We start from the raw sequence: 25964 nt of genomic DNA on the forward strand, positions 1-25964 counted from the left end.
CCATCCTAACCAGAGCCTTGAAGGCAGTAAGGGCCTTCCTATTTTCTAATTTAATGTTACCTACCTCATAAGATGATAGAATTTTTAAAACTAGAAGGGGCAATAGAGATTATAATTCATTCTCATATTACAAATGAGGAAACTGAAGTACAGGGTGGCAAACCAACTTGCCCAAAGTCACAAAATAAGTGGTGAACTGGGATTTGAAACTGAGGTTCCCTGACTCCAAGACTCATGTCCTCACTGTGCACCATTAAAACATCTGAGATCACCTAGTCCAAACCCTTGATTTTCCATACAAAGAAACCGACACCCAAGGCTTAGTGAAAATCACAGGTAATAAAGAGAGCAGATTAAGAGCTGATTCCCTTGACTCCAGGGTCAGTGCTTTCTCCATTGTACCACAATGCCTGCATCCCATATCCTCTGTATAATGCAACTTTAATGGTCAGTAGTCTGAATGTCATAACTATAATAACTTACCTATAATAACAGCTCCCTATAAGGGCTGTTTCATTCTTTGTGTTTATCCCCAGCCTAACACAGTGCCAGACACAAAGGAGGCACTTAATACTTTGTAGACTGACAAGTTGGTCTTTGTTGCATCTTCTGTTAAAACACGGAGGTAACTATTTCTATAAACTGAGGTACAGGAAAGGAAATAACAGGCAGTCAGGTAGAGCATCCAACAGATAAAAACCGGTAAAAAAAAAAACCCTGAATCACTGATCACATGGCCAATGGCTAGGGGACAGAAGGGAGAGGAAAAAGGGAACTGCAGGATGCATATTCCTGAGGTTTTCCTGAGAGACTCTCCTCTTCCTCCCCATCTCAATCTCCTCAACTACAAAATGAGAGAGTTGGCCTAAATAATATATAGGGTTCCTATCAGCTCTGAGTCCTCTCACCCTATTTATTTGTTTTTGTTTTTTTTTTTTGGTGAGGCAATTGGGGTTAAGTGACTTGCCAAGGGTCACACAGCTAGTAAGTATCAAGTGTCTGAGGACGGATTTGAACTCAGGTCCTCCCGAATCCAGGGCCAGTGCTCTATCCACTGCGCCACCTAGCTGCCCCAGTGACTTTCTTTTTAAATAGGGTGAGAGGGGGCAGCGGGGTGGCTCAGTGGATGGAGCACCGGCCCTGGATTCGGGAGGACCTGAGTTCAAATCTGGCCTCAGACACTTGATATTTACTAGCTGTGTGACTCTGGGCAAGTCACTTAACCCCAATTGCCTCACTAAAAAAAAAAACAAACAAAAAATAAAATTAAAAAAATAAAATAAAAAGAAAATCACTAACATGTATAAGGGTCTAGTATTCAGAAATCTAGAACCACTCCCTCTCAGTGAGTAAGAGTCTGTTCTTACCTACTTAGGTTCATAACAATAGATGATTTACTTAGATTTTCTGAGTTATAGTGGGCATCTTCCTTCATTAGAAAAGCAGGGGAGGGGCAGCTAGGTGGCACAGTGGATAGAGCAATGGCCCTGGAGTCAGAAGTACTTGAGTTCTAATCCGGCCTCAGACACTTAACACTTACTAGCTGTGTGACCCTGGGCAAATCACTTAACCCCAATCGCCTCACTAAAAAAAAAAAAAAAATTAAGAAAAGCAGGGGAAACTGCACTTTAGACTTAATTCATAGAGACCTGTTAGTGAGGTTGCTGCTACAGCTGCCTTCAGAGTGGGAACCACTCAACTATTCCTGAAAATGTCAAGCTTTTGAAGCCAAAGAAAATCCACTGAGATGCCAGGCTGGTTTGCCTGTGCCTACAGTAATTCCTGCTAACAGGGAGGTAGATTTCTTGAGCTCAGGAGTTCTGAGCTAAGTGGACTAAGCCAATTGGGTGTCCCAAACTAAATGTAGCATTAATATGGTGAGCCCCAAGGAATAGAAGACTATGAGGTTGCCTAAGGGGGCAAATCAGTCTATGTAGAAAGAAAGAAAGAAGGGGCAGCTAGGTGGCACAGTGGATAAAGCACCGGCCCTGGATTCTGAAGGACCTGAGTTCAAATCTGACCTCAGACACTTGACACTAGCTGTGTGACCCTGGGCAAGTCACTTGACTCTCAGTGCTCTGCAAAAGAAAGAAAGAAAGAAGGAAAAGAAAAGAAAAGAAAAGAAAAGAAAAGAAAAGAAAAGAAAAGAAAAGAAAAGAAAAGAGAAGAGAAAAAGCAGACCCATGAGTAGCCCCTTTAGTTCTAGCCTGAGCAATGTACCGAAACCCAGTCTTAAAAAAAAAAAGCAATAGAGAACCAAGGATAGTAAAGAAATTAGTGAATTAAGCATTAGATATGGAGTCAGAAAACCTTAATCTAAATTCTGACAGTGTTACTTGATACTCATATGACCTCGTACAAGTTACTTCCCCTCTCTAGGCATTGACAAAAATCATAGGGCTTGACCAGGCCCCTTTCAGCTCTGAATTATATTATCCTGGATTCCTGTCCCCTAAAATCTGCCAGTTATCCCTTTCTTCATTAGCAGAAGAAATATCTGTATCTGCATTTCAGATAACTTATGACATTTCCAAGCTTTTAATTTAAGTGGCATATATATTGCCCCAGAGATTGGACTAAGGTCTTTTCTGATACTTAAGCTTCTAGAAGCACCAGGGAGATCCCTTTTCCTCAACAAAAAGACATTCGTACACATTACACCTCACCCCAGCCTGAATCCAATATATGAGGAAACGCAGAGAAGCATACACATCCAGTAAGAGCACCATAGCATTTTAGAGTGCATAGATTATAAATTTCTTTAGACTGGGGGAAGTTTCATTCGTTGAACCTCTGCAACCCACTGACTGGCTTGAGTCCAGCACATATTCCTTCCCTACTTCCTTTCCCTAGTGTGACAATGGGTTAGAGCTGATCCCAAAAGGCAGCACATGAAGAAATTTTAAGTCTGGGATTGTAAGGAATATCGACATTTCAGTAAGTATGTACAATTTTAGAGTCAGGAGAAGGAAAGCTTTTCTTTATATGTGTGTTTTCATATAATAGATGCTTAATGAATGCTTTTTTTATTGTACTGAATCCTACTGTCTCTGCTGGACACCAAAGAGTCGGGGTAAGGAGGGACCCAGTGGATGAGCAAGGGGAGGTAATATTTTTCCTTGTGTCTTGGAGACAGTGGCCTCAGCTGAGTGACCAGCCAGCAGGAGCCTGGTCCCTGCAGCCTTGCCCAGCTTCCCTACCTCTGCCTCAGCTCTCCAGCTCCTGTTTCAGGGCAGAATTTATCAATCTGGTAAGAAGAGGGGAGACAGGTGGACATTTATCTTGTCCTCAGTGGGGTGTGGATGGATGTTTTCTTTGGCATCAGCAACACTGGCCTAGGGAAACCGGAGACACTCTACAGAGCTCCCAGCACTGTTGCTGTTTTTCTAAAATAGTTCAATTACTCCCTATGTGTGCTGGCTGACAGCCTGGGGGTAGGACTGGCATTCAGGAGCCTTCCTCCTTTGCTTTCTCTCCCCTGCCCCAATAAAAGGGCTATGTACAGCCACAAGATATTCTTACCCTCTAAGGCTTAGTACCCCTTTAATTGTGCAAATACTTCACTGGAACCCTCCTTGCTTTGCCTCCCCGGATTCAACACCATCCTGCTAGCTAGAAGCAATGACAGTTGTGGTTATTAGGAGCAACTCCTACACACACACACACACACACACACACACACACACACACACACACACACACACCCTGTGCTTTCAGGATTGGATTGCGTCCAGAGCATACCCATATCCTATTCCCTTCCCCTGTCCCTATGCCTGCCCTTAAGGGCCAGGGTTGGTCCTAGTACAAATCCTCAGGGAGAAGCTATAGATACAAGAAGGCACCAGTGAATGGCTTTAAAGAAGGGACTCAACCTTTTTTTGTGTCATGGGCCCCTTTGACAGTAGGATGGAACCTACAGATCCCTTATCAGAATAATGTTTTTAAATGTATAAAATACAATATATAGGATTACAAAGGAAACCAATTATATTGAAATACGATGATCAAAATACCAAAAAAAAAAAAAAATCAAGTTCACAGACCCCAGGTTAAGAATCTCTGCTGTCTGGCTGGTGCCCACACTCACCCAGTGATGACTAGGTGAGGAAAAAGCTAAGTTCAGTTTACAGCACTAGTAACAGGAGGGGAAAATGTAAACAACATAATGATGAACCTACTAATGGGAAAGCGTTCCTAACTGGAGAGAAAGGAATTTGAAAGAGAGCTTCCAGGAAAAAATAAGGTGAACTCTAAGCCGAAATTTAGTGAGAGAAGAGACACCACCACCGAGTAATTCTTTTTTTTTTAACTCAAACAATAATGTGTGTGTTTTACTGTGTGTTTGGGAAATTCAGGTGGCTTCTTTTAAGTGGCAATGAATAGATGTTATATGATCATAAGCAAATTGCATAACCTTTTCCACCCGTTTCCTCTTCTGTCTAATGGAGTTTCCCCATCATTAGAGGTTGTACTGGATGACCTGAGAGGTCTTCTTTCAGTCCTAAACCAATTAGGAACACTTCTTAGAGTCCTCTCCAACTCCAGAAATACACTATTATTATTTAGTTCTCTCATGGGAAAGGGACAGAGCAGTAAATAGGTCAAGAGGACGAGAGGCCTTCATTTCAGTCCAGGCTCTGATGCATACCGTTTTCATGACCCTGAGCAAAGCTGCTAAATCTGAGTCTCAGTTCCCCTATCTGTAAACTGGAGATAATAATTCAGTACTTAACTTCACACAGTTACTGTGAGGGAAACACTTTGTAAATCTTAAAAGTGCCACATGAATGGAAGCCATCACCTATGATCTGGGGCTGCTCTTCACCTTACTTACTGGCTCACTGAGCCTCTGGTGGGGATTTAAACAGAGAGAAAGCAGGAGGAAGATAATGATTCAAAGGACCTGAAAAATCCATAAACTGGATAATCGGCTTCTGAATAATTAAATTATAATTATAGCCACTCTATAAACATAACAATGATGAACATTCTAGCTTTGGGGAACTTTCCAGAGAAGCATAAATCTGATAGAAGCAATTGAACTCTTAAGTCCCACAAAGGCCAACTGAGAGAGATAAGCAACTGAGTTTAAAATTAAATAGAATTCTTTTTTTCACTTTTCTCCCCTCAGTCCTTAAATCAGGAAGTGAATATATAATAATAATCAGGCTCTTTATCTTTCTGCTTTCCCTGAGGGCATGACCTTAAAGTCCTTGAACTATTAGCCCCAAAGCCCCTACTATCTAAGCAGGCTTTATAATAGATGTGGAGGGTGGGGGAGAAGGTGGAAAAAGAGGTTCAGTCAACATCAGTGGTGAAGAAAAGAAAAGTGATACACCCCGTAGGGCAACTGCAATGGTGAAGATGAGCTCTGAAGGGAACAGTTTCATCATGCAGATGAGAGAAAGAGACAGAGACAGAGAGACAGAGACAGAGAGAAGGGGAAGAGAGGGAGGGAGGGAGAGAGAGAAACTAAATTAATTATTCAATTCATGATCCCAAATACCGCAAATAAATCTTTGCAAATCTGACCTAATCTTCAAGCCTTTACCAGTTTTTATTTACAGAGTCATTTGGGGAGGAACCTTGGGATAAAGGTTGCTGATGCATGGTACATCCTATTCATAAGAGTATCAATTACCCTTCTTGTGTTCAGAAAACCAACCCAGTGACCAGATGGCACGTGCTTTCAAGGCTCTCTCTGTCTGCTTTCATTAACTGGGGACAAATCAATTTGCTCCTAAAACACATTTATTTGGGATGTTTCTCTGAGCCACCTCCAGGTTTGAACAACTTTCCTGACTTATAAGAACTCAAGAAAGAACCTGGCAATTTAAGGCCCTGGGGCCAAACTTGGTCTCAACATTTTTGTTCTCTTTTTTTCTCCTTCTATTAGCTGCCTGATGCACGACCCGATATGTTCTTAAATAAACAGTGCTGAACCTCAGGGGATGATTATTTTGGGTGCAAATTATTCAGTCCTTTTCCTTCTTCCCCCTTCCAATCTGTTCCCTATCTCATTTCATTGCTCATTTACACATCCACCAAAAGGAAAAGGAGAAAATGAAAGGGAAGTCGGTAAATTTTGTTTCTTATTAGCAAATCCAGTAAAAGAAAGAATCAGGAAAAGGGTTAGAATTATAGGGGCGAAATTACATTAAGCGATTATTTGCAGATTTCATTTACTCATACCATCTATCTTAATGCTGGTGATTTGAAGATAAAAAGTTACATCATAATGATATGGTCTCGTGCTTAAGAAGTTATGGAGCAGGGGCAGCTAGGTGGCACAGTGGATAAAGCATTGGCCCTGGATTCAGGAGTACCTGAGTTCAAATCCAGCCTCAGACACTTGACACTTACTAGCTGTGTGACCCTGGGCAAGTCACTTAACCCCCACTGCCTTGCAAAAAAAGAAAAAAAAAGAAAAAAAGTTGTGGAGCATGATATGAACATAAATAAGTCTAAGGTCCATGACAATATGGGTCAAGAAGAAATCCAGTAGAGCAATCTAGGAAAACCTGAGGTAGAAGAGAATATCTTTAGTTGGGGGGATGTCGAGGGACACAAGAATCAAGGAAGGTTGCATGAAGATCACACTTAAGCTTAGACTTTAAGTGAGATAAACATTCACACCGTGAGGATAAGATGTAAATTTCAGCTATATACAGGGATGGCCTGTGCAAATGTAGTAAGTTGGAAGGTGTCCTACTGAGTTTGAAAAACAGGAAGTAGTTCATTTTGGCTGGACTGAGGCTGGAAAGGAATCACATTGTAGAGGCCCTTAAATGCCAGGTTGGAGGTGTTTTATTTTATCCTAGGGGCATTCAGAAGCCATAAAAAGACACATGGGCAGAGTACTTTTTCTCTCTTCTATTTTCCATTCTCACCAGTGTAACATGCACCTCATGGGGACATAAATATTCACCAAATTGAACTGAACACTGTCATTAATGTTGCAGCATCTGTTCATTTGTGTTGACAAGTGCTTTCAAACTGAACTTGCCACATGAAGAAGCTCAGCTCTTGCAACAAAAACTGTCTGGGAGCCTTTTGGGGCATACTGACTGTCTATAGGTTTGCTTCTACTTAAAGAACACCTGATTATACAATGTGAAAAAAAAATCCAGACTTGCCAAAAGTAAGGTAGGCAGCGATTATTTCCAAAATGAGTAACCATTCCTTATTTTACAACAGGATTTCAACACATGGTTGGTTCCTTTAAATAGCTACCTCCCTCATACCATTTAAAATCTGTTGACTTGAGGAACTTGAATTTATATTTGATTTTTCAAGACCATAACTCTTATGGCAAACAACCATGCCTAAAACACAGCTTAAATGTTACCTCCTTCGGGACGTCGTCTCTGAATCAATCCGTCAGAAATGATCTTTCCCTCCAAAGAACTCTCCACACTTTGTACATCTTTTGGCCAGTAGAAAGAGTGCTAGTCCTACATTCAAATCTCACCCCAGATGCTTACAGGACCATGGACAAATCTCTTAATCTCTCACAGCCCTAGTTTCCTCTTCTATAAAATAGGGATCATATTTGCACTGACTACCTGGCACCGCTGTTGATGGAAGTAAACCCCAAACACTAAATAAATGGGAGATATTCTTATTATGTACTTGATACAAAGTCCATTTTACACTGTAGTTCATAAAATCTCCACAAGAGAAGGTACAGATTCTTATTTATCTTCCCATTACCCAGTGCCTGGTACAGTGATATGCCCTGAGTGTGCATTTAATAAATGTTTGTTTAATTAAAGGTGGATTGGTACCTGCTTCCTGTATAATCCGTCAATAAAACTTTATTAAGCACATAGTGTGTCCCAGGCATCGTGTTAAGAGGAGTGGTGCATATACATATACACAGCATACATATAAATTCAGTTCAAGTTCAAGTTCAAGGATCTGTGATTTTATCGGTGTGAATATTCCTTCCACTGTGCAGATCACAACCCCACTACAACTTAGAGAAAGGTCTCAAGACTAGTTATAACCAAAAAAAAAAATTTAATCATTATTCTGTGGCCAACCTTGGGACAGGTCTCTCTTATCTTGGACAACAGGTAGATAGCTCCATATTAAGCCCGGACTCAAAGTCCTTCCAGGTTGGTAGGGCATGTCATGACTTCTGATCCACTGACATGGTCTTCAAAAAGCCATGTGAGGGGGGCAGCTAGGTGGCGAAGTTGATAGAGTACTGGCCCTGGAGTCAGGAGGACCTGAGTTCAAATCTGGCCTCAGACACTTGACACTTACCAGTTGTGTGACCCTGGGCAAGTCACTTAATCCCAATTGCCTCACCCCCCCCCCCCAAAAGCCATGTGAGCATCTCCATGCCACAAAAAGACAGAGGTAAAGTAGAAATATAGACAGATTTAGAGGTAGGTCCTCTATATGAGTTTTCATATTGGTTTAAATCCTAACTCTGACTCATGCTACCTGTGTAATATTGGGCAAGTCACCCTCTCTAGGTCTCAGTTTCCTCATTTGTAAAATGAAAGGGTTAGACTAGATAATCTCCAAGGTCATTAAATAACTCTAGACCTACAATGCTATGATTTTGTAACTTTAGACAGATATTCATTACATAAAACATTTTTTTGTTGTTTTGGAGGTGGGTTTTTTTTTGTTGTTGTTGTTTTTTTGGTGGGGCAATGAGGGTTAAGTGACTTGCCTAGGGTCACAAAGCTAGTAAATGTCAACTGTCTGAGGCCAGACTTGAACTCAGGTCCTCCTGAATCCAGGGCCAGTGCTTTATCCACTGCGCCACCTAGCTGCCCCCATTAAACATGTTTAAGGAGAGCTTTTCTGGATGTCTGCTCATTCCTACAAAACTTGGGCCCAGTGAAGAGCTTTCTATCTTAGGCAAGCGTTCATGAACACGTAGCTTCAGAGGCAAGAATTTTAAAAGGAGCCTTGAGGAAGCCAGGGAAGAAAATGAAAGAGAGGGGCAGGAAAGAATTGCTGAACAGGAGCTTCCTTTTTGCCATGGTTGGTAATCACTATGGTTTTCCTTTCCCCATGCCTGTGGACACCGGCTTTTGGAACTGGATAAAGTATTGTCCTGTTGACCATTAGCTTAGAAACAGTATCCACTTTCATCAGAAGTATCCTGGGGGGCGGCTAGGTGGCACAGTGGATAAAGCACCAGCCCTGGATTCAGGAGTACCTGAGTTCAAATCCGGCCTCAGACATTTGACACTAGCTGTGTGACCTTGGGCAAGTCACTTAACCCCCATTGCCCTGCAAAAAAAAAAGAAGTTTTCTGTTTGTAAATATAATTTGTAAATACTATTTGAACACACTTGTGGCAAGGAGTAGTGACCTAGAAGTCAAGACAGCATCTTTCTTGGTCATTGTGGGGCAAGTTATTAATATACCATGTTCTGCTCAACTAGAGGGGGTAAAGGGCCTATAGCAACTATGAGATTTATTGGACTTCAATCAATTCATCAAAAAACCATTTATTAAGCATATACTATATGTCAGGCACTATTCTTATTTTTAATTTAATTCATTTAAAATTTTTCTCAATTACGTGTAAAGATATTCTTGAGTTCCAAATTTTTCTCCCATCCTCTCTTCCTTCCCCCCTCTGGAAGGCAGCAAGCAATTTAATATAGGTTATACATTCCTATCATGTTAAAGATATTTCTACATTAAAAAGAACCAAAGGGAAAAAAAGTAAGAAAAAATAAACAAGGACAATAACAAAAAAGCAACAACAAAAGTGAAAATAGTATGCTTCAGTCTGCATTATGACTCCATAGTTCTTTTTCTGAATGTGGAGAGCATTTTCCACCATAAGTCTTTTGGCACTGTCTTGGCTCATTGTATTGCTGAGAAGAGTTAAATCTATCACAAGTGATCATCACAAAATGTTGATACTGTGTATGATGTTCTCTTGATTCTGTTCATTTCACTCAGCATTAATTCATGTAAGTCTTTCCAGGTTTTTCTGAAATCCATCTGCTTATCATTTCTTACAGCACAATAGTCTTCCATTACATTCATATACCACAGCTTGTTCAGCCATTCCCCAATGAACGGACATCCCCATAATTTCCAATTTTTTCCTACCACAAAAAGAGCAGCTATATTTTCGTACGTGTGGGTACAAGCACTATTCTGAGCACTGGGAATACAAATATAAAGATGAAACAATCCCCACTTTCAAGGCACTTACACTCTGATGACTTATAACTTTCCAATCCCGGAGAGGGGGGAGATAGTTTGATTTTGGGACCAAGGTTGTTGAGAATGTTTGCTGTTTATATATTGTACTTATTTACTGTTGTAGAGTAATGTTCCTGTCTTTTGCCTCTTTTTGTTACCCCAGAATTTAGCACAGAACCAGGCATATAGTAGGTGCTTACTAAATCATTACTGACTGACTGACTGATATTGAACAGCAGCTAGCCCCAGGGAAGAAATTCTGAGGGAACTGGGGCTCAGAGTATTATTTCAAGTTCATATGAATTCAAAACCAGGTTCTGGGACCTAGTTATGACAAATTTATGTCATTCTTGACATGAGTGACTCCATTTTGAATTTGCAGTGTATATGCATATGCCAAGCACTTGGTCAGCATAACTTACACAAACAGTTTATGAAAACAGACAGACATCCTGTTTGTATGAGTTATGGTAACCATGTGTTGTTTGTGCCGGTCAGGACAGCTTAGCCAATTTGATATAACTTGTCTATTAAATACATGATGGCCACGTTGAGGTCATGATGCCAATGTAGTAACATACTGGCACAAACCAACCTCTCTCGATGATTAGACAATAATCACATGTGCAAAAAGCGGAATGGCTACATCCACTAAAACATCAGGCCAGACTAAGTCAGAGTCCCCTCCCCTCACCCCAATAAACTACCCTGGTACCACAGGACAGACTGAGGACTCATGCCTGATGCACCTCATGAAGGCTAGAGGGGACTGGCGACTTCCTCACAGACTAGGCAGATGGAAGAAAGTCAGACTTCAGATATCACTGCTCACAGCCCAGACCTCTCCTACTGGCCACTTACTATTTTCTGCCTTGTATTATAATTATCTATTTACATGTCTCATCTTTCTTACTATATTTGTAACTTTCAGGCATTATGTTTTTTTATGCATTTCACTGTGCTCTGGATGATGCCAAATGTAATCACTCAAAAGCTAGAATCAAAAGGATTTCTCCTATGTGGCTCCTTAATTTCTAATTTGTTATGTTACTTAATATATCGATCTTATGGTAAACTAGACAGTAAAAAAAACCACATGGACTAGGAGAATGAAGAATAGATTAGGAAAAGAAGACCTGTGATCTAGTACTGCTTTTGTCCATACCTAGCTATGTAATCAAGTTATAAACATTCCCTGTACCTCAGTTTCCCTTCACTGTACAACAATAACACTAGGGTTATTATAAGGATCGGATAGCACAGATGACATAAAAGCATCTTAAAAAGTACAAAGGACTACACAAAAGCATATTAGTAGTATTAGTAGGATGATCATCATGAAAGAGACAGGGTAGTATGATGGAAAGGAAATTGGCTTTCAAGTCAGTAAGACCTTAATTCAATTTCTGCTTCTGATATATACTGGTTGCATCATTCTGGGCACATCATTTCACCTCTCAATGACCTGGGTAATTCTTTAGAAGTCTTTAATTCTCTATAAATCCCAGAACAGTTGCTGATCAGCATTAGTAGGGAGAGCATCCTCAACTGAAAGCTCCTTCTACCACTGAAATCAATGACTCTCTCAAAAGAAAAGCATGATCATTAAGTGCCTATAGTCTAGACAACAAAAAATTAGAAGGGGCATGTGCACATTTAGCAGAAAATCCTCAAGAAGCCAGTTAAAATACATAAAATTCTGGCCATGCCCATCTGCATCAGCTTTGACAAGATTTTGTAGATAACACTAAGTCTAACTTACTGCTAAAGCAAACATCTTATTGGATGAATCAGGTGTTGCTATGGTGATTCAGAATGAGGACATCACTACTAAATAGTATCAAAAGCATATGATAATAGGAATGTGAATTAATTAAAGGTAGAAAAATATATATCATGAGTAATGATGCCACCCAATGTGTAACCAGAGGATATTGCTATTGTAGATATAAGCAAGTGCAATAAACCTTAGTTATCACTAAAAAAATTTAGAATGAACAAACAAAAAACCCAACCACACCACCATGCTTCCTCAAACAATCTGGAATGCTTCCTAAATAGGAAGTACAACATCATCATCATCACAACTGATGGCAAATCAACAGCCACTGGAGCACCTAGCAACACAGAAAATAACAGAGAAGAGCCCAAGACAGGAAAATTACTTGCACTATTTTGTAACTGATCAGTTCTGTAACGATTGGAATAATGCCATCTGCTGGATACTTACTGTAGAAGAGTTCTGCCCATGAAGGGAAGGTCTTTGAGGGCAAGACCAGGAGTCTTTTCTTCAGGATTCAGGAAGTGACGCGGACTAGTGGGAGGAGGAAGGAAGAGACTGGCGCTCAGTCTGGGGCTCTTTCCTCTGGACTCTGGTGGAGAAGGGAGCTAAAAATGTGCTCTCCCTTTAATAGATAGAAATCTAGGCCTTTCTCTCTCTCTTTACCAAATTCTTATTCTCCTTAATAAATGCTTAAAAGTCTAACTCTTGCTAAAGCTTATAATTTATTGGCGACCACTCATTAGATATTTTAGACAGTTTAGCTAGAATTTTAACCCTTAACAGATGGCTGACCACGAAGAGGAAAGCTAAACCTGTCTTCTGATCTTCTGGTTGGGTAAGAAATTTCCCCTCCCTCTCCCTTTAACTGCTAAGTACTGGTGTACTGGCTGTGTTTTCCTTTAAATTTTTTCGAATGGACCTTTTAAACTCCCTAATTATCCTATTTTTGATTTTAGTCTGTTTAACCAGACAAATGGGAGATAAGATCATGTTAATGCTTTGTTTTTGTGGATTTTCTATTTTTCTTTTTCTTTTTGTTAAAAGAGCCAGCAACTTACTCACACAAGGAAATATCTCTCCCTCTCCCAACCATGCTTTTTCTGAGAAGCCTGAAGAGATTCCCGCAGCTTTTCCCAGTTCTAACAGTAATTGTTGCTTTAATTTTGCATGCCTGGAGGCAATGACCCACCCTCTAGAAGCTTTTAATCCCCTAGCACCTGGAGGCAAAGTGGGGGAAGAGGAATCCAGGCCTGAGTTCAAAATCAAGTCTGATTCAAATTGCTCTGGTCCCTCCCCTCCTCTCCAGACCCCACCCTCTACTCCTCACATGGCCAAGCCCATTGCTTCCCCTGCCTGGGAAGTCCAGAGATCTGATGCGCATGCTCAACTTTTTCTACCTGCATTTGCAGCTTCAGGCTCAGCCCTTCCCCGGCCTGGCTGTGCTTCTGAGACAACCTTAGAAAACCCTTTAAATTCCAGATATGCTCGTTTTGTTCATAATTTTGCTAACCTGCTTTTGTCTTTAATTAGTAATCTTATAAAGCATTTGTATGGTGAAAAGACTGACAGACAATATAGAGGGGTTAAAGAAGAAAAACTTAAGCTGAATAAGAATGACAATCAACATAGTTCAAGACTCTGCCTCTTTTGCCATGGAAGGGTATATATTTTACAGAAATGTAGAAGTAAGCAGCAAGGTATTGATATGAGTATTGGGGATTTTAGATATTGGAATCAAAGGTGTTCTGAATTCACTCAGAGTATTAATATCAGTTCAGAGGTTACATAGGATTTCTATGCTATTACATATACATTTTGAAATTAATGGTATGGGTTTATTTTCATAGAGATTTTCATGCTTTTGAGATTGTGTTTTATATTTAGTTTTTAAAACAAGGAGAATATTTGTAAAAGCTTTTTATAGTCATGTGATCAAGTTTATATTTTATAATACTCTTATTAATATTAAGTTCACATTCATTTAGACTTCCTTAGTTTGAATTTCATTGTCTTTTATTGTTCCATGTGTATTTTCTTCTATTCATTTGTCTATCTAATTTTGAAACATTGCAAGATGGTTTTGATTTTATTATACAATGTTAATTCTAGGAGTATTGTGCTCCCATATTCTGAGTTATTTGTTTTTGTTATTTTTTCTCAACTGATTATTTGATCAAACTCTTTAAAGCATTTCCCTGGCAAATTGGTTGCCATGGCAAGTGTAAATTGATTCTAGAAGTATTATTTTTGATAAGCATATTCCAAAAAAAAAAAAAAAGAGGGGAACATTTGTAAAAGTTTTCTTTTTAAAAAAAAAGTTTTCTTTGAGATTCTGTTGTGCTTTAACTTGTATTTAAGTATGTTCTGATTTTTCACAAAAGTAATTGTATACTAAGTAAAAAAAAGGTATTATTTGAAATTGTTGCATAATTATATATTATATTCTGAGTCAAGATGTATTCACATTTTTTGCAATCATTTATTATCCTCAATTTTTAAATCCATATGAGACTTGGATTATGGGAACTTATCATTTAAGACATTAATTGCCTTTATTCTGAGTTATCAGATGCCAGTTGGCCAAGATGCCATCCAATCACAAGAGGAATACATGCAAGAGCAGACACTGAACTGTCACATGAGGGGAGACATGCATGAAGTCAAGGTATGGCCAAGGGAACGGCTTTTGACAAATGTTGAGGTTGGATTCTCTTGGTTTAATATTTTATTTTATTTTTCCCCACAATATTGTACAGATGGCTGGAAGTATTGATCCCACCCATCTCACTTCTACACCTGGCTTCTATGCTCCCTCCTATATGCCTGATGCCATGGACATCTCAATCCCATGCATCTGATTAAGTCTGACTCAGTTTCTTCCAATATGTTCGGTGGCATGGACATATATTCCATCCACCTATTTTAAGCCTGGCATACTGTATGGGCAGTACATATTGCTCAAGTGTGGGAATGCTCATATCCCATCATTTCTCTGTTCTTTTATGGTAACCCCCATAATTATCTCAGATGTCATGATAAATACAGTGTTGAATTTGGCCTTGACACCTGTTACCAATTATATTAGATTTTTAAATTTCTCATAATGGCATGAGGATAATTAGGCAGATGATGCAAAAAGTGATAAAACAAAGATAAAAATTATTTTTATTAATTAATATTGCAGCAATTGTCTTCTCAATTACCCTCCATGAGGGGGGACTATAGTAAGATTATAATTTTAAAGAATGTTTCAATTTTTGTTTTATTATATGTTTCATGTGTAACAACTAAGATTCTGAATTCCCTTAGACATGTTTTTGAGAACTTTCATTGTTTGATTTGATTATTGACAAAGCTATTTTAAAGTTGTGTTAAGCTCAATTTTGTAGGAAATTTTCCTGGCTGATTACCAGCATCCACACATCAACCCCTGAAAAGACTTCCATTCCAGGACTACACCTAGAGGACATCTGAGAAAAGACTTTCAGAGACTTTAAATGAACAGTTTTGATTTGTTGTTTTTGTTGTTTTTTTTTCTCTTTCTGTTATAATATACACCATCTGTAACATGTATTCTCTGCAGAGGCCCTCCCTTTGCAAGACTAATGTCAAAGCGTCGGTTCATGAGGACAAAAAAAAAAAAATCGCCCCTCTGAACAAAACTTTCCTCTCTTCCTTTTCTATATTGTTGTTCACATATTATTAGTTAGCAATAGTTATTATATTCTTTTTACTGTTCCGTCAAGGAAACATTTTGTTTCTTGAGGAACAACAGGGGGGACTGTAACGATTGGAATAATGCCATCTGCTGGATACTTACTGTAGAAGAGTTCTGCCCATGAAGGGAAGGTCTTTGAGGGCAAGACCAGGAGTCTTTTCTTCAGGATTCAGGAAGTGACGCGGACTAGTGGGAGGAGGAAGGAAGAGACTGGCGCTCAGTCTGGGGCTCTTTCCTCTGGACTCTGGTGGAGAAGGGAGCTAGAAATGTGCTCTCCCTTTAATAGATAGAAATCTAGGCCTTTCTCTCTCTCTTTACCAAATTCTTATTCTCCTTAATAAATGCTTAAAAGTCTAACTCTTGCTAAAGCTTATAATTTATTGGCGACCACTCATTAGATATTTTAGACAGTTTAGCTAGAATTTTAACCCTTAACAGTTCATTGACTAGAGGGAAAAGAAAATTCAGCCTGGAGGGCAATGCCTATAAAAGGCCAGACTTTCCCATATGAAAGACAGGGGGTACAAGGAAAGTCACACAAGACAAAAGAGATAAGAATGAAAGGGAACAAAAAGACAGAAAGAAGTAGAGAGGAAAGGGCAGGGGAGATTAGAAGTGTTGACAGGAACAGGCAACAGGAATTCTGACAGTAGAGAAGACCAGTCAATGACAAATAAGACAAAAAATAGAACAGCCCTGCTAGAAGATACAAACTACCATCTGAACCACAGTTTAGGGAGAGGAGAGGAGAGGAGAGGGAGAGGAAGAGAGAGAATATAGGGAGAGGGGTAAGATCATGATGCATAATGGGGGGTATCAAAAAGCTACATCAATGTCAAAAGTGCCTGAAGGTACAACTGGGCAAGGCTGAAATTACTCTAACCTGTAGACTTCAGCAATCTGGGGAGGACAACAGTCATACTGTAACAAGCTAAGTCAAAAGACTGTTGAAGGTTTTAGTACAGCCTCTGTAATAGAATACGCAAGGGACAGAACAAAGCAACAGCGGAACCATAGAAGTTATCCTATACCCTGGTTTCTAAACTTCTGATGAAAGGCCAAAAGCAGAAGTGTAAGAAAATTGTGCTAATATTTAGAGAATAGACAACTGTAGATGATTTGAAAAGAACAAGCACAGGAGAAAGTGAACCTGTGGTTCATTTACCATGACATCAAAGCTCATAACAGTCATTTGCTCAAATTCTTTGAAGATTTTAAGTCACCTAAATCTATTTAGCAGCACTGTCATTCATGATCGTCTAATTAAGGCATCAAGAACAAGTTTTGTATACATGATTTTCAGCTTAAAAAAAAAGATTTGGGAGATTTCTGGCTCAATGCTAACTAGAAGGGCAAAAATGTTGTTTATTTCCTAAGTAAATACAGTTTATTGGGCAATGTATAATTTTGAATGGATGGCCTTGGCATTTCAAAAACCACATGGCATGAGATGGCTATACTGTAATGGAAAAAAAAATTTTTTAATGAATAAATAAAGGTCACAATGCTCCACAAAAGTCCTATTCCAATGCCTACTGATGTGGAGATGAATCCTGGGTCCTGGAAGGCCAGTGGAACACAGGTTCTATAATGCTAGAAAAACTTTTAATATGGCCCTGAACACAAGACAGTTTATTTTCCAAGGACCAGCTGAACTAATCATGAAGAAGCACATCACCCATAGTTTAGTCGCTTATTGCTGGAACTTTTTTGGTCATGGAAACCCATGAAACAGAGAGGGTGGGAAAATGTATGACCCTCAGTTCTGTGCTGCCCTCTTCTGTTTCTGCAATGATGGTGGCAGAGTATATACTAAGAGCCATACAATTTCTTGGTCATCAACAGATATCAATTTGACTGTTGGTATTACAAATGTGAGCTTCTTGTCCAATGATCAACAAGTGGTCATGTTGCTAAAGGAGAGGAATCACATCAATCTGGAGAAGAAAGAAGGCAACTGTAGTTAAACGGAAGATGGCTCACAATTTCTTCTGAGAGAAGCAAAGAAAGCACTTAGTGGAATGTGTTCTATCATATGCCTAAAAGTTACATGAAAATGGGCTATCTTGTCATCATATATTGAAGTTCTAATGAGAAGCAGTGTGAAAAGTCCACCATGAAAATAGTTGCAGCTTAAGTGCCAACCTCACAGAAGACAAAGTGGTACAGAAATCCTAATGAAGAATTTGATAAGATCCTCCAAATCAAATCAACATACAATTTGATAACTTCACGACAATTGTCTGTGCACAATGAGACCATCAACTTGTCAGAGCTAAGATCAAAACTTATAATAAACAAGAATAAAAAATAGTAATGAGAAAAATGCAGTTTTATAATTAAGAAGATTCAACCCTGAATTATTTAAACAAGCCATTGAAAATTCAAAAGTGGAAAACAGACAACAGAAATAACTTCAACACTGATTAAAATAATTTCATCCAGAAGTCAAAACCTTTTCCCTTAACTCTGATAGGTGAGCTTTTGTCCTATCTTTTCCTGGAACTAGGTTTTCCATACCACTTCAAGGATATCTCCAAACCATGTCTCTATACACATAACACCTTCCCTCCTCCCCTTTCCAACTCCCATTTATGTGTTGTCTTTTCCCATTAGAAGATAAACTCTCTGAGGCAAGAACTGTCTTGCTTGATTGTATTTGTATCCTCAATGCTTAGGGCAGTGCCTGATATATAGTAAGCATTTAATAAATTTTTTCCTTATGTAGCTGTTTAAATTAATTGTTAAAACAGGAAGCCAAAAGATCCCAGAAAGCACTTTAGTCAGCAAACATCTGACTTACTTGCCAAATAGGGAAAGAAAGGCTGCCAAAATGCAACACTTTTTCCTCCTGGGTTAGGAATATAAATTCACCTGTAAAAAATCTTATGAGGGGGCAGCTAGGTGGCACAGTGGATAGAGCACCGGCCCTGGATTCAGGAGTACCTGAGTTCAAATCCGGCCTCACACATTTAACACTTACTAGCTGTGTGACCCTGGGCAAGTCACTTAACCCCAATTGCCTCACCAAAAAAACAAAACAAAACAAAAAATCTTATGAGGAAGGATTATGGAACCTTATGAGCAGTATTGCCTCCTAAGGCAAATGGAAGAAGTCAAGGTAAAACCAGTCAAAAAAAAAAAAATGCTTGTCAAGATAGCCAACTATGCAAAATCATCTCAAAGGCAATCAAGGATGAAAACAGAAAGAAAACTATAAACAAAAAATGGAAAATATTTGCGAAAATTATTACAACAAACTATTTTCCCCATCAAGGATAGAGGAACAAGCACATTTAGACAGTCCTTGGGGTGCTTATGGATTGAAAATACTAAATAAAAATGGTTACTAAAGAGAGCAGCAGCTAAAGTGAATCAGATTTATACAGAGGAATTCCATATATAGGTGATATGATTGTGAGAACATTAAAGGATTTTACAATTTACAAAATAAATACTAAAAGTATAGAAAAAGTCTTGAACCATATTGACCTTTAAAAAGGTGACTGAGAGGGGCAGCTAGATGGCGCAGTGGATAGAGCACCAGCCCTGGAGTCAGGAGTACCTGAGTTCAAATCCGGGCTCAGACACTTAACACTTACTAGCTGTGTGACCCTGGGCAAGTCACTTAACCCCAATTGCCTCACTAAAAAAAAAAAAGTGACTGAGAAAACTAATATATATAACAACATCTAGTGAAATATACACATCAATTAACAATATTCTTAACAAGAAGACTATTAGGGAATAAGCAAGCTTTCACAAGTAATTATGTAAAAACAAACCACATTTTTACCAGCTCCCATAAAATCTTGCTGTAATGATTGTTAGATTACCAAAAAGCATTATCAAACCCTGTAGAAAAATGCCACATTATAGTCTCTTTTATAAGAAGTTATCTTCCACCTTTATATTATGATAATTAAAGATTTCTTAGATGATCTCACAACAGAAAGAACCCTGTTCAATGACCTGCCAATAAAAAGCATCAGACAAAGCAGAAAACAGGGAGATATATGCTTGCCAGAATTATTCACCACTGGGATAGAAGAGCTTCAACACAGAGTCCATACTGATGGATTCTCCTTGAATGGTGAAGTCCTTCAGATGCTCCTGTTTGGTAAATGATTTTTTGTTGACTACATCAAACACCAAGACATTGTGGAGTATTCTGTAAGAAATCGGTAATCACTCAAAGGAGTTTGGCCTGGCCATCAATACAGAAAAGACCAAATTGGATTTTTTAAATGCCTAATGCCCAGATTTCAGAAGGTAGCAAAGTCAAGGGTTCTTAACCTGTGCTTTTTTTTTTTTAATATTTGGGTCATTGTATTCAAATACAATTGGCTTCCTCTGTAATCCTATGTACTTTATTTTATGCATTTAAAAGCATAATTCTGAGAAGGGATCCAGGGGCTCCAAGGGGTCTATGACACAAGAAACATTAAGAATCCCTAGCCTAGAAGTACTCCTGCAGAGCCTGTCCAACACTAAGTATATCTGAGACAGTTAATACACACTGATACAGAGCTGAAAAGTTGAGTTAGAGCCAGAGAGAGAAGGGAGAGGAGACAGAGTACTGGATTGCTTTCAGGAAACTGAAAAGCACCTTTACTTACTTCAAGCTGCCTATTACAGCAAAAGCTCATCATTTCAATATAAGGACTTCATCAGTTTTGCTATATAGCAATAAGACCTGGAATACCACTGCCTCCAAAGAAATAAACAATGAGCATTACACAAAGGGCAAGGGAAAGGCACATGGTTGGGGGTGAGCAGACTGTAATATACAGCCAAGAAAGAAACTTTAAGAATAGCAGTAAAGGATACCATCAAAAACTTTTATGACAGAAAAAGAAGATGGGCTTTGGGGCCAGTGTTCCATTGATAGCACTGGGACCAGATGGTGGGGGAAAGCAAGGAAGGTCTCCAGCACACTGGATGAACTCCTGGGACTAACTTTGTGACAAGAGCTGTAAAGGATGGGCAGACATGCCTAGGTTTCAACCTCCATTATTAGAGGAAACACCTGAATTAAAATCACAGGTTCATTTTGAGTATCTGAGGTGCCAAAAAATAATTTTGTGGCCTTTTAGAGAACTCATTTTTGGGCACTCTGAACAGTTTTGCAGTGCTGATGAACTGGGACAGGTGCAGGTGCAGGTGAATCCAATCCCCAAATTTAACCAGAGAAGGGACAGCCTAACTGTCTTCCATGTCCTTTTGCTGCAAGAATAATCTTATAAAATAGAATCCAAGCTTTCAGTGGTACTGCAGATTTTTTGTTGCTTACAGTAAAAGCACAAGTAATTTTTTTTCTATCACCCTTTGTACCTTCAGTGAAAACAGAGACAGCAGAACAATCCTACCGATGGGCAAATGTAAACTTCACCCTGAAGAAGCAGTATTGTGGTCTGCTGACATTTTTATTATTTTCCTACCTGCTAATATAACCAATGTGTCAACTGTGACATGAAATGTTGTTACAGAAAAAACCCACAGCAGACACTATACAGGACTCTCAACCCTGTTGTAACATTAAAGATGTAACTTCTGATGATGCTTGTCCCTGGAATTGAGTTAAAATTCAGACATTAAGGAGAACCTGAAGAAAATAGAGGCTGGGCACCCCATCTACAGAGGTGTCACCCTTTCAGGATAAAGAAATCTTCAAGTGGCATAGGACACTCTTGCTCAGCACTCCATGAAAAAGCAAGGCAGCATGTCATAAAGTATTTACGAAGCACGTAATAAGTGGTATGCACTCTGCTGTATGTGACAGGAAGAGATACATGTTTTTCTGAATGTATCGTATATGTGAGTTTTCAGGTGACAGTCAACAAGCCTTAATGAGGATTCACATTGTACTGGGCATACAAAGAAAGACAAGAACATGGTCCCTTCTCTCAACAAGGAGCTCATATTCCAAAGGCAGAGATGATAGGCAGATAACTATTTATATACAAGATATATACAGTACAAATAGAAGATAATTCTCTACTGGAGAAGTGGAAGGAGGGTGAGACAGGGAAAGGCCTCTTGCAGAAAGTGACATTTCAGCTGAGTCTTCAAATAGACTAAAGAAGGGCAGCTAGGTGGCCAGTGGATACAACACCGGCCCTGGAGTCAGGAGGACCTGAGTTCAAATCCAGCCTCAGACACTTAACACTTACTGGCTGTGTGACCCTGGGTAAGTCACCTAACCCCAACTGCTTCACAAAAAAAACCCAAACCAAAACAAAATAAAACAAAACAAATAGACTAAGGAAACCATGAGGTATAATACGTGAGAATGAGGTCAAACATCAATTGTGCCTGATGGCTCTTTCTATCCCCTCTTTCCAAGGACAAATAATTACCCAAGTGATTATATAATAATCTAGGAATCGTTCTCTTCCAAGTCCACAAGTAATTTAGAAGCAGTGACTTGAGGCTTCCTACCTGAATGGAGTCCATGGGTAAGGTCTTGGGATCCTTTAATTAAAGAATGATTAGAAAGTTTAGCCACCGTCTAGTCTGGGAGAGTTTATGTACACTTCTAATTGCCCAACAAAGCACCCAGTGATGGTGGCAGTGACAACAGAAATAAAAAAGAAAAAGAGAGGTCGGGTGGGAAAGATCTCTGAACTCAAGGAACCAAGCAGGCTTATGGACCAAAAAAAAGATCAGAAGGCTTGGTACCTCGAGATGATGGTTCAGTGGATAGAGAAAGTTTAGGAATTTGTGAAAGGTGACAGCCCAAGGGCCAAAAAAACAAGTGACACTTGAATCAATTCTAAGAGGGAACTGGGATCTCCGGGCAGTGGATTCAGTTCATCCCAGAGAAGGATTTCTCAAAGGATAAGATAGAAGAGTAGGTATGAGCTGGTAGATACAAAGGTGCTTCTGAGTTCCTTGAATTAGAGATGTAGATATAATAATGTTTTGAATACTACTTACAAATCAATGGATACACACAGAAACAGTGAATAAACTAAGGATTTTCTTCTAGAGGGCAAGACAAATGCCTGGGGAAAAGTTACTTCCGTTTTTCATTCATTAATTAATTTGCAGAAAAACAGCCATGCTATACTAACCAAGCAATCTTACACATCCTTCCTGAGAACGAAGCAAATGACTAAAAAAGCAAGCAACAACAAGAAACCAAGGTCCAGGGCTCCATGGGTCAATAGCCACTGCGTCTTATGTCCACCATCAGATTTAACACCTTATATGCAGTGGAGATTCCATAAATTCTTGCTAAATCAAAGCCACCAGTATCTATAGTATCTCCATAGCATGATAATTAAAGAGACATTTGACAGAGTGGATAGAGTGCTGGGCATAGAGGCAAGGAGGCCTGAGTTCATATCCTGACTCTGAGACTTCGCAGCTTTGTGACCCTAGAGAAGTCATTTCATTTCTCTGTACCTGTACCCTAGGGTTGCAACCCCACTTAGGGTGGCGCAGTTGAATGTTGGGGTTGCAAAAAATTTGGCAACAATAAAAGCTTATGTATACCTATTTTATATACCTGGTGTCACATAGAAATTTCTCCGGTGAAAAGGGGTCGTGAGTAGGAAAAGTTTAAGAAGCCCTGCCCTGAACAACTCCATAGGATTTATCTCCTAGTCATGGCACAGTTGAGTATAATTTGTTGGTAGGCGTGTTCCCCTATGATAACAAATCACAGATGCTGTACTCCAAAAGAGCTCATGCTTATACACCAATGACCCTGAATCATCAAAAGAAAAAAATGTTAAATTATGTCTTTTGGACATAAAGGTTGGAAAGTACATAGTACATTTAATAAATATATCCTTCAACAAACTGGAGAAATCACCTTTCAGGAGCAAAATGCCTTGGACCTACACTAAGGGCATATAACCATACCATTCGAATAATTCTTACTTATATAGTTCCCAAAATAACTAATACTTAGTTGTTAAGTAAAGATCATGTCTTTGTGATTTGATTATTTTTTTCCTTTTTCAGTATTTTTAAGGTATATTGTGTATTAAATTAATTTCTCATTGGGAAAATAAATAAACATCCTACCAAAGAAGGAACATTAAAATTCTGGTCTTCACTCTCAATACATGAAGAATCTCCCATTTCTCCACTGAAGAAAGACAAAAAGCAGAATAATATAGAAAATCATGCTAACATTAAAAGAAAGAAAAGGCATCTGTAATTGCACCTTAGTACAGTGCCTGGTACTGTGAAATTAATTATTGATCATCAATTGATTAGTAGTGAAGAGTTTTATTAATCACAGTAATAATCACTGTGACCACTTTCTAAAACTTAGATTTAGAACTATTTTGTACAGGTCTTGGAAATATGATACTTGATAGGAGACTATGTGTGTCCCTTTGAGCAAACCTGTCTCTTAAAGGAGTTAGAGAAGATGAACGGAAGATGATTCAAGCTGGTCGTGGGACGTTTTTCCCAGGACTGGGTTTCTTTAGTACAGGGGAGTATGGAGTTGGGGACTTTCCAAGGATATTGACTAATTCTGTGTCCCTGTTACCATGGGCGCTGGAAGACCCCTTTTGCAAGTCAGTGTAATTGTGGATCAATCCCCACTCAACATTATGTAATGAACTTATATAACTAGACTATATAAGAGAATGGTCTGATTGTATGGGTGGATCTTTGATCACTGAGAGTCACCTCTGTTGTTGGCAGCTGCTAGCCTTACTAACAAATAGATTATGCTTAGACTTTTGTGCCTCAGTTTCCCTTAATTGTAGATTTACTGCAGCAGTACACAGTAGGTAATTAACAAATGTTTATTGATTAATTTACTGGTTGACTTGTAAAAGAACAAGCATAGGAAAACATGATGGAACTCTTTAAAACTAGTTTCCTTACCATTATATCAAGGCTTAGAATAGCCAACCACTCAAATTCTATAAACAGTCTTGGCATACTGTAAGTTATCCAAAGCTGTTTAAGAGTAGCATCATTTCAAAAACAAAAACAAAAAAGGAAAAAGTAGCATCATTTACAATGACTCTACTAAGATTTTGTATGATGTATAGTCACAAATCGAGGCAGACTCCTAATCCCTCTAAGACTTGTGGAGTTGCTGTAGTCAAAAAAAGAGTCATGACTTACAATCAGACTTAAAGTGAATCTCTCCAAATCAGTGGTCCTTAGACCAAAAAAAAAAAAGGCATTTAGTTCATAACCAGTTTCATGAATGTTTAGAATACTGAAGGGGCAAAACCCTCAAGCTATGGAGGGTATTCTCTTCTCCAGAATGGCTCGTTCTCCATGATTCCAGACACCAGATTTCACATTTAGTTCTCATGGTACAACTTTAAGAATAACTTTGATCCACTGGAATAAAGTGATGACTACAGACTATCAGACCTAAAAATCATAATTAGTCAATAAACACTAAGTAAGTAGCTAATATGTGCCAGGAACTGTGCCTGGAAATGGGAACACAAACAAAAGGCAAAGGAGCAGCTAGGTGGCGCAGTGGATAGAGCACCGGCCCTGGATTCAGTAGTATCTGAGTTCAAATCCGGCCTCAGACACTTAACACTTACTGGCTGTGTGACCCTGGGCAAGTCACTTAACCCCAATTGCCTCACTAAAAAAAACCAAAAAAACCCAAAAAAACAAAAGGCAAAAAAAAAAAGAGTCTAAATAGGGAGACACATGAAAACAACTGTGCACAAATGAGAGATATGTCGGATAATTTGGAGAGAACCACTAGACAGAAGGCACTGGCACTAAGGGGAATCAGGAAAGGCTTCTTATAAAAGGTACTAGTTTAGCTGGGACTTAGTCCAAGTAGGAAGTGATAAGGTCCTAGACCAGAGTGGTAGCAATGTCAGAGGAGAGAAGGTGGCCTATATGAGAGATGTTAGTAGAATCAATAGGATTTGACAACTGATTGGGAGAAGAGTGAGAAGTCAAGGATGATGACTAGGGTACTAGTCTGGGTGACAGGGAGGCTAGTGATGTCAACAATAATCTGTAATAGGAAAATTAGGAAGAGAGCTTGGGGAAAATAGAATGAGTTAGATGTGTTGAGTTTAAGATGTCTACAGGATATCCAGTTTAAGATGTCCATTAGGCACTTGGAGTCGAGGTTGGCAGAGAGGTTAGGACTGGATAAAGAGATTTGAGAATCAGCATAGGGACAATAATTCAATCCCATAGGGACTAATGGAATCACCTATAGAAATGGTATAGAAGGAGAGGACCAGGGGGTGGGAAGGTGGGCAGGAGGGGGACTGAGTCAAAGCCTTGAGGGATACCCACCGTTAGTGG

The 25964-nt window shown here is 39.1% G+C and overlaps 1 protein-coding gene across 2 annotated transcripts in view; it reads right to left on the reverse strand.

The window, feature by feature from the left end:
* Window positions 1–25964, reverse strand: part of IGSF11 (immunoglobulin superfamily member 11) — a 190000-nt gene that overhangs the window by 60100 nt on the left and 103936 nt on the right. The gene's annotated exons all lie outside the window — the stretch shown is intronic.

The sequence above is a fragment of the Dromiciops gliroides genome, chromosome 3, assembly GCF_019393635.1.
Source record: "Dromiciops gliroides isolate mDroGli1 chromosome 3, mDroGli1.pri, whole genome shotgun sequence".
Classification (NCBI taxonomy): domain Eukaryota; kingdom Metazoa; phylum Chordata; class Mammalia; order Microbiotheria; family Microbiotheriidae; genus Dromiciops; species Dromiciops gliroides.